A 14,518-nucleotide genomic window follows, 5' to 3' on the forward strand; every position below is an offset into this window, starting at 1 on the left:
GTGCTTCCCCGCCCCACCCCGCCCAAGAATGCAGGCTCCTTCAGGGCAGTGATTTTGTGCTTTGGCACATAATAAATGTTCAATAAATATTTGTTAAATGAATGTATTTTTAAATCAATATAAGTGATTTGGCAATGATTTTTTGGTTTGTGTTATCAAATCCCCTGTTTTCTCCCATCAGAGTAAATGTCATTCATACTCTGAAAATGTTTGTCTCAAAAAGCCTTTAAATGGACAAATTCATTAATGGAGTCAAGCTCAAAAGTAAGTTAGGGTGATACTGAACAATTAGAACAAAAGAGCATGTAGTCTTTGTAAACAAATCTCACTGTGGAGTTTTTTCAATTTAAAAAAAAAAATCCATGGCAAAAGAAGAAGTTTCCTAAAAAATAACCACCAAAAAAACCTGGCGAAGTTTCACATGCTTAGAGGGATCTAAATCTTCTTTATCAATTGAAGAAAGCTCACTATTGCCAGTTTGTGAAGAAAATGAAATATTAAGGAAATAGTTACTGGGTATCTATTAAGTGGAAATCAAAGACTTAGATAGTAGGACAACAGAGACATGATGAAATGGTGAGGCAATGAGAAAACAAAACAAAACAAAAACAATTCCGTACTTGCCCCTGCCTTAATTTCTTCTGAGTCCCTAAGCAGTGTGTTCCCCCGTCATCCAGCTGGCTCCTCCCACAGCACTGCCCCCTAGGGAACACTGATATTTCAGCTGTAGGAACAGAATACAGAAATGCCTAATTCTTCCACTTCAGCACGACTACAGCTAGTTAGGAGATTCGAAATCAATTTATATTTAAACAGAAACCTTAAGTTGTAATAAGGTAAAAATAAAGGCAAACAATAGAAAACAAAAGATTAATTTGTAAAATGGAAAGCACAGCGGTGGCACATAAAAAATTTATGAATGTTGCTGTTAAAATGGGTGATGTGAAAAGCTACCTCCCATACGCCTACATTAGTGAATTATACCACTATCCACCCTGAGGCTCAACAGAAATGGGAAGGGTCCTCGATTCTAATGTCTGCCTCACTTTCTCTTACTGAATTGCTTTCCCCTACACATGGCTCGTTGGTTAGGAACTGTTTAAGTCTTTCTGAACCCATCCTTTCTTCTCCATTCCCACTATTATTTCTGTGTGTGTGTTGAACACTTAAATCTCCCATCGTATCCTAACTGGCCTAATGCAGTAGTCTGCTTTCAGTCTCATTTTGTCGTCCTGCCTGCTTCTCTTGCCAGTATATGGCCACAGTGAACTTTCTAAAGGGCAAATCTGATCTTGTTACCCTCACACTGAAATTCTTCAGGAGTCCCTCTACAGTCTTTAGATTAAAGTCAACAAGTCCTTAACCTGCCCTCAAGGCCCTTCATAATGTTTGTCCTTGCCAGCTCCCCAGGGTTTCCCAGTCTTCTCTACAAATTCATAAATATTTATGTTTGGGGAGCTTTTATAAAGAGCCTGTGCAAAGTACAGGGAGAGCACACACAAAGTGGTCAGAAAGGCATCAGTGAGAAAGCTCCGTGGGGATGGGGATAGATGCTTTCCAAATAGGCAATGGGGTGAAAAGCATTCCTATGGAAGGGAGCAGGTTGAACAGAGAGGATTCGCAAGGCCTGGTGAAGAAACAGGACTCGGTTCAGTAGAGCTGAGGGTTATAATACAATGTTTTGGTGGTGGGAGGGGAACATCCTAAAGTAAGGAAGGAGGTTCAAAGATAAAATTTCACAAATCTTTGTATGTCGAAAGATAAGGAATTTGAATTTGAAATATAGAAAGGTAATCATCATTCTAAAAATACCGTAGGCTGGTTAAAAGGAGAGATTGAAAAAACACGAGTTAGCGAAACCGTCTCTGAAAAGAAATCAAGGTTGTTAACTATAAAATATAGGACATTCAGACAATGGAATATGATTCAGGGCTAAAAAGAAATGAGCTATTGAGTGATGAAAAGATATGAAGGAACCTTAAATGCATATTACTAAGTGAAAGAAACCAGTCTGAAAGGCTACCTACTATGATACTAACTATGGTTGATCTTTGGACAATGAAGGGGTTAGGAGCATCAATCCTCTGCACAACTGGAAATCCATGTATAACTTCTGACTCTCCTAAAAACTTACTTACTAGTAGCCTACTATTGACCAGAGACTTACCAATAACAGTCTATTAACACATATTTTGTGTTTATTATTTACTGCATTCTTACAATAAGACAGAAAATGTTCTTAGGAGAATCATAAGAGAAAATAAATTTACTCTACTATATTTATTTAAAAAAAAAAATCCATGTATGGGGTTCCTGGGTGGCTCAGTCAGTGAAGCATCTGCCTTCGGCTCAGGTCATGATCCCAGGATCCTGGGATCAAGCCCTGGGTTGGACTCCCTGCTCAGTGGGGAGCCTGCTTCTCCCTCTCCTCCCTGCTTGTGCTCGCTCTCGCTATCTCCATCTCTCTCTCTCAAATAAATAAATCTAAAAAATCCATGGATAAGTCGACCTGCACAGTTCAAACCCATGTGTTTCAAGGGTCAACTATATTTGACATTATAGAAAAGGCAAAATTATGGAGACAGTAAAAATGTCAGTGGTTGTTGGGATAATGAGAAGGAATGACTAGGTAGAGCATAAAAATTTTTTGCAGCGAAAATACTCTCTGATATTATGATGGATACATGTCATTATATATTTGTTCAAAACCATAGGATGTACAAGCCAAGAGTGAGGCCTAAAGTAAATTATGGGCTTTGAGTGATTTTGATGTGTTGATTTAGATTCATCAATTGTAACTAATATAACACACTGGAGAGTGATATGGAAATGCAGAAGGCTATGCATGCGTGAGGGCAAGATAGGGGAAAATCTCTGTACCTTCCTTCAATTTTTTTGATCTAAAACTTTTTTTTTTAAATGAGGTCTTTAAAAAAATAAAAAATTGTAAAGAATTTTTTTAAAAACCCATATCATATGTCTGGCCTTTCTCTTACCTCTCACTTCACTATAAGAAATTATCACAGCACCAGGTGCCTGGGTGGCTCAGTTGGTTAAGCGACTGCCTTTGGCTCGGGTCATGATCCCAGGGTGCTGGGATTGAGCCCCACATCAGTCTCCCTGCTCCTCAAGGAGCCTGTTTCTCCCTCCCTGCTTGTGCTCTCTCTCTCTCCGTCAAATAAATAATTTTTCTTATTCTTTTCTTTTCTTTTTAAAAGATTTTATCATAGCACCAAAGTGATATTTCAAAAATGTAAGTCAGATGTTACTTCCTGCTTTAAAGCTTCCATGGCTTCTCAGGGTATTTGGAATAAAATTGAAAATTCTTACCCTGCTTTCAAAAGCTCTAAGTGATCTTGCCCCAGACTTCCACTCTAACACTGTGTCTTCCCTCTCTGCCATGCTCATTATGACACTTCAGTCATATGACGTCTCTTCTGTTTCTCACCCTCACCAATGTCAATCCTTCTGTAAGGATTTTGCTCTTGTTGCTTCCCCCTGAAATTCTAGTCATCTTGATTTTTGCATCCACCTCCCATTTTTGTTGTTTTTTGTTTGTTTAACGATTGATTTATTATAGAGAAAGAGAGAGGGTGGGGGGAAGGGGCAGTGGGAGAGAGAGAATCTCAAACAGACTCCCAGCTGAATGTGGAGCCTGATGCTGGGCTCAGTCTCACAACCCTGAGATCATGACCCAAGCAAAATCAAGAGTCCGATGCCTAACTGACCAAACCACCCTGGGGTCCGCCATCCAGCTCCTGTTTATCATTCAGATTTTAGCTCAGTTGGCATCCTATCATAATAGACTTAATTTTTTATATACTTGATTATTATCTTTCATACTAATATATAAATTCCTTGAAAACGACCTTTTCTTTCCTTAGTACCCTAATGTTGTTACCCAGAGGAATTTCTGACAGACAGAACATGCTCAATGAGTCTTGCATAAATGAAAGAGAAGGTAAAAATCCCTCTTTTACAAAAGAAAACTAAATTGATATTAAAGTAACTGTTACCGTGATGGTTTTATATATGATGTGTTTATGTACATATATTTGCAAGGTCCTTCCTTGCAATGAACTAGCAAAAATGAAAAACCAAGCAGCAAATAGAAGTACAAGTGTAAAAATAATAATAATAATAATAATAATAATAATACAGGTAGCAATGCATGTAAAATATTTAACGTGTGAAGTTTGTCTCTTCCTGTTCCTGCAAACCAAATAGTTGTAAGGAGAATAAAATGAGGAGCAGGAAGAGCTCATCCTTGATCCCATCTGGAGAGCTAGTACAAAGACAGACTTAGAAGAAAGGGGACGAAAACATGCTGGGGTCACAGAAGGAAACTGAGTTGAAAGGAGGGGAAAAATCTGCATTCCGAGTCATTTGGAACAGAGAAGGAAGGGAGACATTATCTGAAGACCGTGTTCACCAGAGGCAAACAGGCTGAAAAAGAAATCGACATCTGTGAAAGTCTTGTGTGCCCCAGATCTGAGGGGGCAGATGAAGATTGTTTATGTACCACAAGAAGGTGTTGGGAGAAGGAAGGAACAGGCTCACATGGAAACATATGCTCGCCGAAGCTACTTGAAAAATAAAGCATGCAGTGGAGAGAGAGAAACATCTGTGTTGCACACGGGCAGACCACCAGTAGTGAAGCAGGCTTGAGGTAGAAGGGAAAGGCGTACACAAACAAGATCGGACATTATGTCTTGTCAAAATGACACGTAAAGGCACTGGGTCTGCATCTCATTCTCTGGTGAGTTAATGGGAACTCAGCCATCTGGGGAAATCAAGGATGAGTAAACTAGCTGCTTCGGTGTTTTCACAGTTTTGCAGAAATGACAAAGCATTCACAAGTTTTTCCAGGGCTACTTTTTTTTCTACTGGGGGAAAAAGTAGCCTTTTAGAATATAGTTTATTTTTTTTTTTCTTTGGGAAACATATTTCCAAATCTACTGCAGCAATAGAAGCAGCTGGATTTCTCATCCTTTAACCACAGAATTTCAGCACATAATAGCTTTGGAAAGCATACTTCACATTAGTCAATGATCGTAGGAATTCTGTATAACATTAAACACATACATTTAAGAATTAAGTTTTATGAGTATTTCAACTTAAATTCTTAAGGATACTACATTTTAAAAAACTACTTAGTTACTGAAACTATATTTAAAGTGTCTACTATCCTCTTTACAATAACTTTTATTGGTAAAATGAAAGTTAAAAATTGGAAATCAAGTCAAATGACAATTGGCAATTAGAGTACATAAAGCTTCAACTAGAATTTTGTGTTATAATTTATGACCTATAGACACATATTTATATGTTTCTATAAACTCTACAGCTACATTCATCTATATGCAAATAGAGTATAAGTTTTTATACAGATAAAATCTTTCCTTATAAATACCAACTTATTTCTAAAAGGTGGGGTCTCAGATGAGCAAAGATGCTAAAAATGGAAGAGGCAAGGGGAAAAAAAAAAACAAAAGCCTTCAAGTGTGTTGCATCTGATATGCACTTTGGGATTCCTGAAACAATTTAGGAAAATTACATAAATTGTGTAGAAAACATAAATGTCTAAGGAAAGAAAACTATAAAAATTATAGAAACATTTTGCAGTATTTTGATAGTATAGGAATTAAAATCAAAGTGAGAGAGCTGAGCATTGACAACAACCAAACAGAAAAGAGTAGGTATGGGGTAAACTGAAAGTGTAGAGCAACTATAAAAATAAATGTGAGATAAGTATAGATTAAGTGTTGCAAAAATAAAACTGAAAAAAAATTCAATACTTCATAGCATAGTGCTAATAAGCCAGGTCCAAGTAAAATAGTAAAAGTTAAAACAGTGATGGAACATCTTGGAACCCTTTGTGCTCCTCTCTCTAAACAAGTGCCCACCACCCAGTCCCCCCACTAGGCTGTTCTGCATGTAATTCACACAACTTCTCTTTCTCTTCACTCACCCGTAGGACTATTACCACTGTATGCTAGTTCAGCATTCCTGGATTTCTGTTATGGAAGGAAAGATGACCTAACATTTATAGAGAGTTTACTAAATGCCTAGTTTTTAATGCATGATCTTATTTAATTCTTACAACAACCCTGTACAGTTTTATCATTCCCACTTTTAAACACATAGAAACTAAGACTCAAATATAGAAGTGATAAAAATGCTGAATTAAGACATAGAAATATTATTCTAAAAGTCATGCTATTTCTCATAAACTATATTTCCTCTCATAAATTATTCCTGACTGGGTTATTAATGTCTGATAATGGCATTATACCATGACTCTAAATTATCATTGTAAATTGTCAACAATTTTTTAAAGAGATTTGTTTTTCATCCCTCTGACTATTCAAATGATACATGCTTATCACAGGAATTTCTAAACTATAGAATATGAAGACAAGCAATGATTGTCACTTTAACCAAATCACCCAGAGGGGAAAACTACTGTTATCATTTTAGAACAATACCTTTTAGCTTTATACACCACATGTGTTTTGTGTGTCCCTGCTCCCTATCTTGTCTACACAAAGAATTGGCACATTGGAAGAATTCCAAGCAGAATGATAGTCCTTTGAGAAAGATCACTTTGATCAAGGTCTTTTCTAAAGTCCCAATGGCCGATTCCTTTTAATGGTAGGCCTTCCATCAGCAAATGATCCAATTCTAATGTTCAAATCAAGGGAGACTGGAGATCGACTTTTAGAATGGCCGAATAAAAATCTCTGAACTACTCATTCTCTCACACACACAAAAGACAAAAGTACTGACACAACAATTAAAAGTAACCATTTCTAGAACTCTCCAAATTAACCAAAGGCACTGATCTGTATTTGTAAGGCCTGAAATGCTGTAAAGCACCTGGAATTTGAGCCATGAGTTCCTCTGCTCTTGCCAAACCTGCTTCTCACTTTGGCCAACCAGGAAGGTTTTCTGCCCACATAATTCCCCCATCGGCTGCACCAGCTGCACTCTACCTGGCCTCAACCTACTGGTTTCACCTCCCAGCCAGCCAGCAAAATTATTCAAACAAACTCGTCATATCCTCCTGAGAGAAACAAGCCCCCACCCCACCATCCTGTTATTATAAAGCCTATCTCCACCGCCCCTTCTGGTTCACTCTGTTTCCAAGTACAACCTCTATGTGACCATGCATGGCATGCAGTGTCCTCTTCCCATGGGCTGTGAGTTAATGTGACTAATGAACTATTGTCCATCTCCTCTGTCAGTGTTGGATGTTGTGTTCAGCCAGCTTATATTATTTAGGATAATGGAGTCTTCCTTCAGCAATGGAGTGAATACAAAATGATCAGAACAGGAACAAACAAAATCATCTGTACAAAGGAAACTATTTTGAACTTCTTTGGACAGGGGAAGTCTGTGACATTTAAAGTTGGGGCTCTTCCCATCCCCCTGCTCCTCATACCCTAATGGTGCAATAGCCTTGAAAAGCCAAGTCTTGTAGCCAATTGACAGGACTGAACTCTTGGAGCTCTGTAAGAAACACCATCCCCAAAACACAGTCAATACAATATCTAAGCAGCCAGCTCCATGGAAAATCTCTATTAGTGTGCTATTACAGCTTTTTTATTTAACTCCTATTTCAGCTTAACCAAAGCAGGCAAGGAAAGAGTACTACCCCTAGGTCATTACTGAAACCATTTCAGTCTGCTAGGAACACTGCAACTACCTAAAGCTATTATTTCAGTTGGAGCAAAAAAGCCTGACCAGGAATTTAAAAGGAGATCTTCAAGAACAAAATGGATGTTGGGAAATTTGAAAAGCTCCAACATATTTCTGAACATCTAAAAGACTGTGTGAGCATGCACAAAGCTCCATTAATTTCTGGCTAAACATAAGGCCCTGAGCAAGTAGGAAGAGAAAGCTAAGGCTGTCTTATAAATGTCCTGAAGTCTGAAAGCATGCCTTCTCACACAGATCACCTTGGCAAAGGTAGAAGATATACAGGCAAGGTATGTGAGAACATCTTCTCATCAAACATTGCATTGGTTAACCACCAAATTACACTGATTCAGAGGTGACTAATAGGAAGCCAGGTTTAAAAACTTAAATAAGAATTTTAGAAAATCCAGCAGAGAATTCAGTGGTTGCATAAAGTGGGAAATATGGAATCTATTGAATTAGTCCAGGTAAATCTCTGAATAAATGCACAGCAATGAGATAAACAACAATGACAACAAAATCTCAGTAACAGCAAAACCTGGGTGGGGGGACTTGATACCAAAGTTATTACGATGTATTATCTAAAATGTCCAGATTTCAACAAGAAAAAATATGAGACATGCCAAAAAACCACCTTTAACAATAAAAAATGAAAACAAGTGTGCAACATAAAAAGACAAAAAGGAGCTTGAAAATAATGTCCCTTAGAGGACTCACATTTTAGTACAGAAAGATTTTAAATCACCTATTATAAATGTTTAAAGAATGAAAATAACTAAAGAAATAAAGAAAAATATGACAACAGCACCTTACTAAGAATATGAAAAAGAGATCAATAAATTTTTAAAAAGAACTAAATAGAAATAATTTTGCAGTTGAAAGGCACAATAACTAAAAATAACAATTTAGTAGAGGGACCCAAAATCAGAGTCTAACTGAAAGAAGAAAGAATCATCAAACTTGATAGTTCAAAAGAGATTATCCAGTGTTAGGAGCAGAAAGAGAAGAGGAAAAATTTGAACAGGGCTTCAGAGACCTAAGAGATACCAGTAAGCATTCCAACATACACATGATGAGAGTGTCATGAAGAGAAGAAGAGGAGAAAGGACAGAAAGGCATTTGAAGAAATACTGGTCAAAAACTTTCTAAATTTGATGAAAAATATTAATCTTATCTGAGCAGCTCAATGACTCCGGGTAAAATAAAATAGTCATACCTAAGCATATCATAGTCCAATGGAGAAGAGTCAAAGATGAAGACAAAATCTTGAAAGCAACAAAAGAATAACAACCTGTAACAAACCATTTCAATAAGATTAAAAGCTGACTTCTTATTAGAAACCATGGAGTCCAGAAAGCAATGGGATGACATATTCAAAATGTTAAAAATAGTCTATAAATGAATTCTATATCCAGCAAAACTATTCTTCAACAAATGAAGGAGAAATTAGGACATTGCCAGAAAAGGGGGGAAAAAAACAAAGAATCTGCCAGTAGTAATTCTGCCCTATAATAATTACTGAAGAGAGCTCTTCAGGCTGAAAGGACACTAAACAATAATTTGAAACCACATGAAGAAATAAAAAGCATACATAAACGTAACTACTTAGGTAAATATAAAAGACAGAATACATGTCTTTCTGTTTGTAACTTTTTTTTTCTACTATTCTTATTTAAAGGCAAACACATAGAGCAATAATTATAAAATTGTGTCGTTGGGCTTATAGTGTGCCAAATGTAATTTGTACAAGTATAGTACAAAGGAAGGAGAAGAATGGATCTCTCTTGAAACACAGTATTTGTATGCTATTAAAATTAAGTTGATATCGATGTAAACTGGATTAAGAATTAATTGTAATCTCCAGGACAACCACAAAACCAAAACCCTCAAAAAAAATAAAATACAAGGAAATTAAAATGGTATACCAGAAAGTATCTATTTAACACAAAAGACGGTGGTAATGAGGGAGTAGAGGAACAAAGACATAAGACATATAGTAAAGGAATAGTAGATGTAAATCCTACTTTATCCATAATTGCCTTAAATATAAATGGAGTATTACTACAATCAAAAGGCAGAGACTAGAAGATGGATTAAAAAATCACCTACCAATTTGCTGTTTACAAAAGACACCCAAAGCTTTAAAAGCACAAGTAAAAGGGTGGAAAGAATTAATATAAAAGCATTAATCAAAAAATAGCTTAGGGGGCTATATTAATATCAGACAAAATAGACCTTAAGACAAAAATTGTTTCTAGAGGCAGACATTTTATAATGACAAACTGATCAATTCACCAGGAAGACACAAGTATGTATACGTACCTAACAGCAGAGACCTAAAATACATGAAGCCAAAACTGACAAAATTAAAGCAGGAATAAACAATGAAACAGTAATTGTTGGAGATGTCAGTACTCTACTTTGAATAATTGATAGGGGTTGCATGAAGGGCAATTTCATTTCTTAATTAAAGGCACCTAGATTGATGTACTTTCCCGCACCAGAAACCAAGCATTTTTGACACACCCTTTATTTGCCTTCGACATCTCTCCTCACCAAATCTCAATATGTATCTTAAATCCCCTAGCTTTTTCTCTCCATCATCAGTTGCTACCACCTTGGTCAAAGCCACCTTCATCTCTCCTTAGACTAATCTAATAGACATGCATGCTAATATCTCTCATTTTCATCTTTTTCCCCTTTTAGTTCATTTTTCAAACAACATCCATTGCCATATATTTTTAATGTTTGTTAGATCATGTCACTGCCCTCCAAGCAACCCCTATAAGCTTTCCATTATGTTTGAAATAAAATCCAAATTCTTGTCCTTGGCCTATAAAGCTCTCTTTATTATCTGGGCCTGAGTCTCTAAACTAATTTTGCATTCTTTTTTTTTTAATTTTGATTTTTTTTTTATTATATTATGTTAGTCACCATACAGTACATCCCCGGTTTCCGATGTAAAGTTCGATGATTCATTAGTTGCATATAACACCCAGTGCACCATGCAATACGTGCCCTCCTTACTACCCATCACCAGCCTATCCCATTTGCATTCTTAAATCTACATTCTCTTACCACATGGTTTCTGTTTGTCAAGCCCACCAATCTCTTTTTCACCTCTGCTATGGAGCCTGCTCTTCCTTCCGCTTTGAATCCTTCAGGTCTCAGCTTTATACGTCCTTCCCCAGAAAGGACTTTCTTGATCCCCCAATTCAAACCACATCTCCTTACCACTTTCTTTCACTGGGCACGATACATTTTGATTACATGTTTATTAGTGATGTTATTTAAAAGATTCTTTGAAAACTGAACCCAACCTTTACCACTTGATACCTGATTTTCTTCAACCATTTAACCTAAGGAAAAATATATACAGCAAATTTTAATTTGAAACTCAAAAATAATTATAAAAGGTGAAATGTTCCCTGTGACTTCTTCAGACTAATCTGCTGTGAATGATTTCTCTTCTGAGGTAAAGTGTGAGGAAAAAGGGAAAGATTTATAAATGTCTTTAGTTTCATGTAGCTGCAGAAAATATGTTTTATGGTTAAATTCTTCCTGAATGTCTTTTTTCCTAGGATCAAAAATCCTTTTTATCTCTGGTTATTCCATCTCACTCACTGTCAACATGCGTTATCCTTGGTATTCTAGAATTTTATAAAGGTCATTTGAATATGCTTTAATCGGGCTTTAAACACATACGCTTTCATGGTCATCATTATTAATAACAGCCAATGGTACCATGGTTTATGGTTATTTTAGACAAACTCTGAGACATGTTAAGCAATATGGGGTTGAGAAACATTGGGTGCAACTTCTTAGGTTTAAAATGTGTAAGTATAAAGTTGGTTAACATTTTTGGGGAATATATCTTCTTTGCTTAAAATATTGGTAAGATTAAGAATATTGGGTTTTTTTTAATTTTCAGAAAGGGAGAGTCAAACTATTTCACATATTTCAATAAAATGTTAACAGTCTCCTTAATTCCTACTATTTAGAGATAATGGTGACCTCACTCCTTTTCCTTTAAAAGTGATTGATCAAATTGAGAAAGCTTGGCTAGGAAGTATATTGCATTTGTTCACACTCCTTCAACATTTGGTGCCATTAGTGTAACAAATGTTTCTGACTGACATAAACATATGACACTGTGCCCAGAAGTTATTTATGACAAATTAATCATTTGCCTCAAAATTCTTTTGGGAGGGAAAAGTTCTGATTAATTTTCACTATCAGTGTACACAGGGTATACTTTAACTTTTAAAGCTATACATAATTTATATTGTATAAAAATTTCGTTTATATAATTTGCCACCATAACAAAAATGGGTAGTCTCTGTTTTGGACAGAAAATGCTTTTCTATACATACATATAGAGATAAACATACATGTATATACATGTCTCGTGCATTAACAAGGTATTTTGGTTAAAATGTTTTAATAAAATGAGTAGGTGACTTGAGACTGAATAATTAGGAAGCTACCTTTTCGTGATTTGGTTCCTCTGCTCTGTTATTCCTAAGCTATAAGTTTCAAGTTCAGCTTCCTTATTAATGAAAACAAGTTGCTGGGATAATGTTTAACTCTTAAGTGTACCATTTTTCCAAGGAAAACATTAAAATTGGTCTCAAATGTATGCTCACTCATAACGTGAAGATTTCAAATAAATATAAAGACTATCCCAGCTCTTCCTGAACATAGCACAGATTTTTAAATTTTCAAATCTAGTTGACTTGAGAGGAATGACTCATTCTATTGTCTAGTAGTAACGACAGACAGCTAACCCTCTAGGGAGAACTCACAAATGCCCACTTCATTACGATTGCAAAGAAACTGTAAATAAAAAAATATGGAGGAAGAAAAATCCCTAAAAAATAGCTTTTAAGCCTTAAAAGATCTTTGAATGGGAGTAATCTATTTCAGTGCTGTTACCCTGAAGTGTTTTAGTTACAATTACTTTGTTACTTTGTGTTACTCTGAGCCTCCATGAAGGCAGGTCCTGATCCACTATCTCCAAAGTGCTTTTTAGAGGGTATTTTTACATTATTATTATGAATAGTTTGAAGTATTTGTTTTACCCTTTTGATTCTTCCTTTGCTTAATAAGTAGAAGCATATTTATTTGGCACATGTATGTAACATGAGTCAAGGTGATGCAAGGAACTGGCAGTTAACCTATCAGAAATTTAGAGCAGATACCAAGGGAACCTTCTAAAGTGCCAGATTCTTTTTGACAGTGACAACTCCAGAATTTTATATGGAAGAATCTAAGGGGCAATATCCTAAATAAGAAAATAGAGGGAATGTCTAGGAGTGACAAAAAAGCACTATGTTTAATTGCATTGCATATTTATTTGGGATGGCTTGACTCTTAGTTGCTTAGCAAGCACTATTTTTAAGTTGGATTTTGTCTTTATTTGGTGACTTAGTGAAGAAAAGGTATACAATGAAGGACTCTGATGTTTTCATTTTGTATAAAGAAGAAGATCTGGGGTGTCTGGGTGGCTCAGTTGGTTAAGTGTCTGACTCTTGATTTCAGCTCAGGTCATGATATTGGGGTCCTGGGACCAAGCCTCTCTTGGGGCTCTATGCTCAGCAGGGAGTCTGCTATTGCCTCTCCCTCTGCCCCAACGCCCACTCGTGCTTGCTTTCTCTCTCTCTCTCTCAAATAAATAAAATCCTAAAAAAAAAAAAAAAAAAAAAAAAAAAGATTAGAGAAGTCCCTGGGAAATTAAGGTAAGCCAAAGATTATGTACCTTAACTTGTTAAATCAGAATATCTACACAGAAATAGTATTACAAAAACTTGTATGTGCCTGAGAATTGGAATCTTAAAGATATTAAGAAGTTAACTCCTGTCATCCATATGCCATCTGCATGCCATACACAGAGGCACTACACAGAAGTCATATACCATCGTGTCCATAACTATAGTCATTTTGCCAATCCTAGTGCATTAATATATCCTTGTGGTCAACAATTTATTCATCTGATTAGTAGTTATTTAGGACCTGCTAGTGGTTTACTTCATTTTTGAATCTTATACATTCTACGTTTGCTGAGCTGTATAGAGAAATTAAAAAAAAAAAAAAAGCTCTATTGCTTCAAGGGAGAGGACTAGTCTAGGTTAGTCTACAAGGCATTCTGAAAATATTTAAGGTGTGCATTAAGGAGAGTATCATACTGAACTTTCCCATGTGGAATATAGCACAAGTTCCCATCTGGTGACCCTTAAAATACTCTTCTGTCTCTTAGACCTCTTCTAAGTTTTCTTCCTATACTCTTCTATATTCTACTCCCCTAACAGCACAGCCAAACAGGACTTCTTGATGATTCCTACAAATGCCATACAGAGTTCTACCTTTGTGCCTATGTTCTAGCAATTCCTTTAATCTAGAATGTTCTTATTATTTGTATTGTTCTTGTCATATTGTTCATATTGTATCTTTTGAAATTCAATTTGCAAAGAGCTTTAAGTGCTACATCCTTCCTGAATCTTTTTTTTTTTTTTTTTGCTTTCTTCTCAGACATAATTGGCACATTAGATCACTTCCCACTTTGTGTTGGGAAAGCCACTCTGTGCCTTTCTGTTGGTTGATATATACCACTTTCTATCCTGTATTATAGGTGTTTTTATCCCTGACTTTTCTACTTTATTAAGTTGTAATCTCTTTAAGGACAAAAGATACTATTCAACTCTGTGCCCCTTGTAGCCACTGATGCTCCATAATGTTTGTTGAATTGAAAGCTCACTTGTCACAGTAGCAGTTCCTTGGGTTTCATACACATAGATAATCATTGGTGGTAATACTCAAG

General features: G+C 36.1%; 2 long non-coding RNA genes across 5 annotated transcripts in view; one reads left to right on the forward strand and one right to left on the reverse strand.

Moving 5' to 3' along the window:
* The window catches only part of LOC123802411 (uncharacterized), a 435,123-nt gene that overhangs the window by 368,934 nt on the left and 51,671 nt on the right, over positions 1 to 14,518 (forward strand). The gene's annotated exons all lie outside the window — the stretch shown is intronic.
* The window catches only part of LOC148108416 (uncharacterized), a 208,405-nt gene that overhangs the window by 19,148 nt on the left and 174,739 nt on the right, over positions 1 to 14,518 (reverse strand). The window lies entirely within an intron of this gene.

Source organism: Ursus americanus, chromosome 20 (assembly GCF_024610735.1).
Source record: "Ursus americanus isolate L20-20 chromosome 20, mUrsAme1.1.p, whole genome shotgun sequence".
In the NCBI taxonomy this organism is placed as follows: Eukaryota; Metazoa; Chordata; class Mammalia; order Carnivora; family Ursidae; genus Ursus; species Ursus americanus.